The sequence below is a fragment of the Spinacia oleracea genome, chromosome 6 (genome assembly GCF_020520425.1).
Source record: "Spinacia oleracea cultivar Varoflay chromosome 6, BTI_SOV_V1, whole genome shotgun sequence".
NCBI lineage: Eukaryota > Viridiplantae > Streptophyta > Magnoliopsida > Caryophyllales > Amaranthaceae > Spinacia > Spinacia oleracea.
The window spans coordinates 76467716-76477075 of NC_079492.1; the positions used below are offsets into that span (position 1 = coordinate 76467716).

The window sequence follows — 9360 nt, forward strand, 5'->3', positions numbered from 1 at the left end:
TAGGTACCTGGGACTTGACACTTTCAAAAGAGTTTATGATGTGGGAATAAAGATCGAGGACGACCTCGCCAAAACCATACAAAGCAAACCCACATATAAAAACAACACCTATAATCGGGGTAACACATCCCAAGCCCAAGAAGTCCATGTTGTAGAAGAGACTCCCGCCCGGAGAAGCCCTGAAAGATGGGTCCGAGACCGAAAGTTTGTCCCACTCGGGTCAACTTTGGTACAAGCTTTTGAAAGACTAACCAATCAAGGAAAGTTGAGACCTATAGGCCCAAACCGTGACCCTCCTGTCAAAAGCAAATATTGGGTCGAAGGTACTTACTGCAAATTCCATCAAGGAAATGGGCATGACACTGAAAACTGCTGGAATCTAAAACATACGATCCAGGACATGATAGAGGATGAAGCGATACCTCTCCCTAACGTTGGCAAACCCAACAACAACAAGAGCGCACTCGGCTCTTGTCACATCTCTCTCGACCAACCAGAGAATTTCGACCCCACGGTGTACATCACGCCTCAAGGTGCACCACTCGCTGTGGTCCCTATGGATCGAATCGAGAGAGAAGTGTGCGGTGTGTGGAATGATGATGCTGAAGATATTTTCCTATCTCAAGTATCGGGCCAGGACCTCTTCACCGAAACTTGGCCCGGGTATGCTCTCATTGACACCACCCCTCAGGAGCCCGAGGTCGACAACCTCACCCGATCCGGAAGAATATACCAACCGGATATTCACCCACCTCCTATGGACGACATCCCGGTTAGGCAAACTCCTGAGAATGGACGGCACGCCACCGTCGCAAAAGTCATTGAAAATCCTCTCCTGAAACAACTAAAAAGAACCAAGGCCGAGATTACCATCTGGGATCTCATGTGTACTTCAAAGGAACATCGCGAAAAGCTTATTCGCTCACTCGACCTCATCTCAGTACCTAAAGATATCACACCTGACTCACTGGTTAGCCATGTCACGAGAGATGCCGGAGAAAAAGCCATAGTTTTCACTGACAAAGACTTGCCCAAAGAGGGGGGTGCTCACAATAAAGCCCTTTACCTAGTGGTTGGATGCAAAGGACAAAACATCCCCCTAGCGCTCGTAGATAATGGTTCGGCGGTTAATGTCTGCCCATTGCGAACCGCCCATTGCTTGGGGCTAGGAAACGATGACTTCCAAACCTCCACGCAAGGGGTACGAGCTTATGATAACTCCCGAAGGCCTGTATTAGGAAAAATCAAGCTTACCATACAAACCGGGCCTGTGGCACGCACCACGGAGTGTCAAATAATCGACATCAAGCCCACTTTCAACCTCCTCTTGGGGCGACCTTGGCTCCATGACTTAGGAGGTGTGGCTTCTACCTTGCACCAAATGGTTAAACTTAACCATAACGGGGTAATACTAGAAATCCGCGCCCCTCCGAAACTGCAGACGACCTTTACGGGTTTCAAATGGAAGAAACAATCCAGTTCATCGAAGATTATGATCCAGCATTCCTAGACCGCATGCATCCCGAGTCATCCCTAGAATGCTGTTAGCTCAAGGTTATTTCCCAGGAACCCCATTGGGCATAAGGAAGAAGGAATAAACATTCCATCCTTTTCCCAACAAATCTACTCCCTTTGGCTTAGGCTATAAACCAACGGAGGAAGATATTGCTGACCGCTTGTCTAGGCTACGCCTTAACAAAGCCAAACAAACCACCCTCCTTCCCCCATATCAAAGGACCCTTAACGGGATGTTCGTTCGGGAAGGAGAAGAACACCCATGCTGTGATTTCCCTGAACCCTTCGTTCAGGATGGCTTGCTAAAACCCGGATTTGAAATTTTCCATGACTGCCACACCTTGGATGAGGCACCCCACCTCACCAAGACTGAAACAGCTGAAATATTGGACAACCAGGCTCTATGGACATTGTTTAACGAATCGAGGCCTATGGAGAACGAGACTGTGATGACTACCCTAGCTTTACAAGATGAAGGTTTCGATCTAACCCGGTTAATCTCTCCTGCATCAACACTAGAAGAGGTCGAGAACGGATGGGTGAAGACATATCAGTGGGTCAATGCAAAAGGAATGGAATTCAAGATGAGTACCGGTGAAGGACCGAAGTTTTATGAGATTAAACCCCAGGCTTGAGCCACATAGAGCACCATTAGTAAAAAGCGCCTACTAGTTCTTTAGATTGATAGAAAAAATAATAGAGACTTTAGATGGTCCTAAGGCCCTTTAGAATATAGGTCAGTTTTATTTCAAGTGTGTTTTCCTTACTTTCCGAATCAATAAAGGCGTAATATTTCTCCTAAAAAAAATTCTAACACTAAATAAACACCAAATGTACTTGCAAAATACAAAAATAAAGAGGCGGCCCACTCTAGGCCCAACAAACAAAGCCAACTCGGTTTTGAAATAGTGTCATGGGAACCAATTTCCAAACCCACAAAATAAACCACACTATCCCACTCATATCCCCAAAACCTAAAAAGCCAACCAGTGTCATCATAAGAGTCGATCCATGCAACCCAAAATCAAAGGAAATCAAAATCCAAAGCAATGCAAATGTTACCAAAAAACGGATTCATAAAACATAATTCCATCATACCCTTCACTAACAACACGCACTTCAACCCACCTCAAAATCCTACACAAAGATCTTCATAACTTCCGCACCCTACCCCATTTTCAAAACTGTTTCGAGTCACGAATAGAAAAATTAATCCGGACAAAAACGCATTTCACGCTAACGGTCAAAAAAGCCTCCAAAATAGCCTCAAAATTGACTTTAAATACGAGCAAAATATCAAGGCACAAAAAAAGAAATAAATGCAAGAACATGTGAAGCAAAGCGTCCAAAATTGACCGCCCAAGTCATTTTCAGCGCCCAGGGCTGGGCGCCGAAATTTCTGACGCCCCAGCCTGGGCGTTGAAACTCTCTGCCTGCCAAAAATTTTCTTTTCAAAAGTGCTCGTCATTTTATCCGCACACAACGGAAAAATAACGAACACTTGGGGGGTACAGTACGTATCCAAATAGGCTTACTAAAAATATAGCCATACAAAACATAGTCGAATTTCATTAACGGCAGACGAAAAATAATGATTATACTTCACTCATTCACTAGTAGAAAAAACCCTTATTGCAGCGGGCTTTTAGACCCTTGTTGCAGCGTACATCGTATGCTGCAACTGGGGGGCCTGCAACAAGTCTGAACTTGTTGCAGCGTACAATGTTCGCTGCAAAAAGTGATTTGTTGCAGCGGGCTTTTAGATGTACGCTGCAACAAGTGCCAAAAATTTGGCAAAATTTTGGACTTGTTGCAGCGTACATATATATGTACGCTGCAAAAGACTCAACTTTTTGCAGCGTACATTTATTTGTACGCTGCAACAAGTCTGAATTACTCAATTTTTTGCAGCGTACATTTATTTGTACGCTGCAACAAGTCTGAATTTTTGCGAAATTTTTTTCCCTTGTTGCAGCGTACAACATATATGTACGCTGCAAAAAAGCACTTTTGGGGGGAAAATTCTAATTTTGTTTAGGGATACGTAGAGTGCCTTGCACCAAATATAGAAACCTGTCAAAACAATAATAGAATAACGCAACCTGTATAACAAATATAAAAACAACAACTGGAGTTTTGTATACTATATATCCCAAAACCAAAGTGCACATATTACATTTAAATATATGTTCCAATTTCAACATAAACATACATTTTAATATAAAATTTATTCTATAACAACTAAACCAACTCGATCAAGCGCGCTAAAGCCAATAATAAATACTTGTTGGTAAAAAACTTAGCCCATTGCTCACGAACCACATCAAATTCCTCGCATAAGGCGCAATCCTCGGAGTGTAGACCTTTACAAAAACAGAAATTTAAATTAAACATTAGATTAAATACAAATTAAATATCACATTTTAACATTCAAGAAACTAATGACAATGTCCTAATAGTCTAAAATGAGTCCTTAGGTTCTTTAGTTCAAAGTTAGGAGCGAAAATGTCATTTTAGCCTAAATATGACCTATAACGACCCAATGAGCCTATAGGTGCATAAATAGATTGGGACGAGTCTTAGATCGTTAAAATTATGCATATTAAACATGTAATAAGTTTTAAATGAGTCCTTAGGTTCTTTATTTTAAAGTTGGGAGCGAAAATGCCTTATTTTAGCCTAGATATGACCTATAACGATCAAACAAGCATTAAATGGGTATAAGTAGATTAGAATAAGTCCTAGAAACTCAAAACTAAGCTTATTAATCATATAATAATTTAAAAATGAGTCCTTAGGTTCTTAAGTTCAAAGTTGGGAGCGAAAATGTCATTTTAGCCTAAATATGACCTAAAACGACACAATGAGCCTTAAATATGCATAAATGGATTGGAACTTGTCGTATAAAGTTAAAATTATGCATATTAAACATGTATTAAGTTTAAAATGCGTGCTTAGGTTCTTTATTTTAAAGTTAGGAGCGAAAATGCCTCATTTTAGCCTAAATATGACCTATAACTATCAAACAAGCATTAAATGTGCATAAACAGATTAGAATAAGTCTTAGAAACTTAAACTAAGCATATTTATCATATAATAAGTTTAAAATGAGTCATTAGGTTCTTAAGTTCAAAGTTGGGAGCGAAAATGTCATTTTAGCCTAAATATGACCTATAACGACACAATGAGCCTTAAATGTGCATAAATGGATTGGAATAAGTCCTAGAAAGTTAAAACTAGAATATAAAACATTTAGTAGGTTTAAAATGGGTCCTTAGGTTCTTTAGTTCATAGTTGGGAGCGAAAATGTCATTTTAGCCTAAATATGACCTACAACGACCTAATGAGCCTTAAAGGTGCATAAATAGATTGGAACGAGTCTTATAAAGTTAAAATTATGCATATTAAACATGTATTAAGTTTAAAATGAGTGCTTAGGTTCTTTATTTTAAAGTTAGGAGCGAAAATGCCTCATTTTAGCCTAAATATGACCTATAACTATCAAACAAGCATTAAATGGGTATAAGTAGATTAGAATAAGTCTTAGAAACTTAAAACTAAGCATATTTATCATATAATAAGTTTAAAATGAGTCATTAGGTTCTTAAGTTCAAAGTTGGGAGCGAAAATGTCATTTTAGCCTAAATATGACCTATAACGACACAATGAGCCTTAAATGTGCATAAATGGATTGGAATGAGTCCTAGAAAGTTAAAAATAAGCATATAAAACATTTAGTAAGTTTAAAATGAGTCCTTAGGTTCTTTGGTTCATAGTTGGGAGCGAAAATGTCATTTTAGCCTAAATATGACCTATAACGACACAATGAGCCTTAAATGTGCATAAATGGATTGGAATGAGTCCTAGAAAGTTAAAAATAAGCATATAAAACATTTAGTAAGTTTAAAATGAGTCCTTAGGTTCTTTGGTTCATAGTTGGGAGCGAAAATGTCATTTTAGCCTAAATATGTCCTATAACGACCAAACAAGCCTTAAATGTGTATAAGTAGTTAGATTAAGTCTTAGAAACTTAAAACTAAGCATATTAATCATGTAATATGTTTAAAATAAGTCCTTAGGTTCTTTATTTTAAAGTTGGGATCGAAAATGCCTTATTTTATCCTAAATATGACCTATAACGATAAAACAAGCATTAAATGTGCATAAATAGATTATAATAAGTCTTAGAAACTTAAAACTAAGCATATTTATCATATAATAAGTTTAAAATGAGTCATTAGGTTCTTAAGTTCAAAGTTGGGAGCGAAAATGTCATTTTAGCCTAAATATGACCTATAACGACACAATGAGCCTTAAATGTGCATAAATGGATTGGAATGAGTCCTAGAAAGTTAAAAATAATCATATGAATCATGTAATAAGTTTGAAATTAGTTTTTAAGTTCGTTAGATCAAAGTTGGGAGCGAAAATGTCATTTTAGCCTAAATATGACCTATAACGGCCAAAGAAGTCATGAATGTGCATAAATAGATTGGATTAAGTCTTGTAAAGTTAAAACTAATCATATAAAACATTTAATATGTTTAAAATGAGTCCTAAGGTTCTTTATTTTATATTTGGGAGCAAAAAAGCCTCATTTTAGCCTAATATGACCTATAACGACCAAACAAGCCTTAAATTTGCATAAGTAGATTGGAATGAGTGTTAGAAAGTTAAAACTATTCATATTAAACATGTAATAAGTATAAAATGAGTCCTTAGGTTCTTTAGTTCAAAGTTGGGAGGGAAAATGCTTCATTTTAGCCTTAATATGACCTATAACGACCCAATAAGCCTTAAATGTGAATAAATAGATTGAAATGAGTATAAAGATGTCCAGTTTGTCGTTCCTGCAGTACCCAAAAGTAAACAAAATCACAAGTGTATCAGAAATGTATATCCAGTATCCAGCTTTCAAATGATACACTCAACAACAGCCAAAGGTGAAAGATTAGAACATTATTAAGTAGTTTTCGACAAGCAGAATCCAAATTTATTTCTAGGATACACGCATATAGAGATAATATGAATTACCAATATGAAAATTGTTAAATGAGAATAGGAGTGATTCTCTTTCTTTAATTTCTGAACAGCAATTAAATGTTGCACATGGATATACCAAAGTGATAATCTGCTGATTAGTATAACAAAAACTACTTACACATTCACAGATGCAATGAGATCATCATTAGTAAAGCTCAGCCCAGCATTGCATTTGGTGAAGTTTCCAGAAGCAGTGTCAAATGAGAGGTCAGTACCCAAAGCAAGAGTACTGTTTCCAAAAACACCAGAAAAGTTGACAATGGGGTTTGCTGTCAAACCAAGGCTTGTGCTGATGCCAGCATACTCATGCAAATACTGAAGCTCAACCTGTTAACATAATTTATACTCCACAAATTAGAACCATTATCCCGTAGTATTTTGAACCATGCCTCTTTAGGTAAGAAAATACTAGAAAGATAATTGTATGGTACCTTGCCAGATCTCTGATCAGGAACACGGAAACTAAAAATAGCCTTCAAGCCAGGGGCAGGTTCATCAACGTAATGGTGGTGAAAAGCTAGGAGCGGAAGACGGAAACAGCAAAGAAGTTGGAATCAGATTACAATAGATTCCAATTATGTAAAACAAGATGTTCATAGAAAGCAATGCTATCTGTCACCAAATTTTACACAATTACCAATTATAAAAACCTATAAACCAATGAAACCGTAATGTATCATAGAATCAATTCGTAGTAATACAAATAAACAAACTCACATTGGAGTTGGTATCAACTTTCACATCGGTGGTAATATTCTTGTTTGTCAACTTAGTGCTGACATCAGCCAAAAACAACTCGCCCTTCTTTGTCCCAGTAGAAGTGATAGCCTGCAAGAAAACAAGTTTACATTAACTTTAGAAAATTAATCATGCCATACATGTCTGATTGACTTATTCTCTACATATAAATTAAGAAGTCAACAACAACCTTTAATGCAAACATACATCTTAACTTAATTTCTTTAATCGTGACTCACAACCCTAAATCTTCAGGACACAATGCAGTTCCTAATCAAATTACATTGTTATCTCGACTAAACCCACGGAATACAGGGTATTAATTATTTCAGGCTCGATTGTGTTACAAAAATAATTGTCAGCACATCAACCAGGGTACTCATAATTGGATATCCCATAATAACCAAAGTAGAAAATAACTGAGGAAGAAGAGGATTGAGGGAGACGAGTAATACCTGATTAAGCTTAGAATAGCAACAAGAAACATTGTAACTAGCCACTGAAGCTTCATTTGGAGTAGGCCTAGAACCTAGAACAGATTCAAACTTTTCTCGTGCTTCCTCGTATTTTCCGCTCCTTTGATGTTATAAAAAACAAGAAAATTAAAGAAGATGAAATAACATAATTAAACAGCTGAGTAACAGCAAACAGAAGAATGGATTGATAAATACTTGTAAAGTTGGAGGCCTTCCCGGAGGTCCTTTTCCCTACTTTCTTTAGTCTCCATCTTTCTCTGGTAATTTTGGCGCTGCAAAGAAATAAAAACTGTAATATAAGTTTACAGATGAATAGATGATATAGGTACTAAGTAGTGTGGTGAGAGGTTGGGTTGGCTTACTTGAATCTCTCTGACACGGTCACTGATAAAACCAGAATTCCTTTCAGCGCGAATAATATCCTTCTCAGACAACTCACCAGCATAATCAAGGTTTCCAAAGCGCTTCTGCATTTTCATGAAGAGAGGACCAATCCTCTGACGGATGGTATACATGGTTCTACCATACTCAGCAGCCGGCCAGATTTCTGTGCCAAACACTGCACTGGTTGCTATGACTTTATCCCCATAAACATCATTTGAACAAACCCTAAGAAACCCATAAATCATCGAACTCAAAACTATGTGATTTTGTCAATCATAAACCTAAAATTGAACCCTAATCTGAAAACGAAAATCAAAAACTAAAATTGAACCCTAATCTGAAAACGAAAATAAAAAACGAAAATAGAAATTGAACACACCATACAGAAACCACCGGAACCACGACGCCGAGCAACCACCGGAACCACGACGCGACGGGGAGATGCTGAAACCCCGGCCGACCAAGAATATATCTTTCAGTGACAGGCTGCGCGAGAATTGAACGGGATGGGGGAGATGAGGCGAGAACACCACACACCGGCGAAGACAGCGACGCAGGGCTGAGCAACGCTTGGGTTCGACGGCGACGCAGGGCTGAGTTCGACGGCGACGCAGGGCTGAGTTCGACGGCTTCTTGGATATTTGTTTAAGGGAAAAAGCTTGGAGCTAGAAGAGAAGGAACAACGTACGTTTGAGCCCGCTCGTTTGAGCGCGGTTTGTTGCAACCTAGGAAAGTAAAAAAATTTGAAACGCGGACTTGTTGCAGCGGGCAATAACATGTACGCTGCAATAAAGTCGGGTTGTTGCTGCGGGCTTTTATTTTGTACGCTGCAACAAACATATTTGCTGCGAACAACTAAAATGTACGCTGCGATAACCCTTTAAAGGGTTTGACCCGCGTTGACCGACTGGTTGTTGAAGCGTATTTATACATGTACGCTGCAACAAGGGGGCTGCAACAGGGGTTTTTTCTACTAGTGATTTGACCGATTAAGTAATATGCTACCACCTCAGGGCATATCTATTAAAATCTGGCATCCTAGAACTTATTTAGCTAGAACTATGCGCGACCTGATTCTGACAAGATACGTAGGCAATCCTTACCAAGGATTCGGTCCAATAAAAAAAAACCACATATTCTTTGTGCAAAAGTGTTAGACAAAAAAAAAAGAAGAACGCCTAAAAAAGAGGAGAAACAAAAATGA

General features: G+C 38.3%; 1 pseudogene; it reads right to left on the reverse strand.

Moving 5' to 3' along the window:
• Positions 1 to 3663: 3663 nt before the first annotated feature.
• Positions 3664 to 8833, reverse strand: LOC130464261 (mitochondrial outer membrane protein porin of 36 kDa-like; annotated as a pseudogene).
• Between the last annotated feature and the right edge of the window lie 527 nt (positions 8834 to 9360).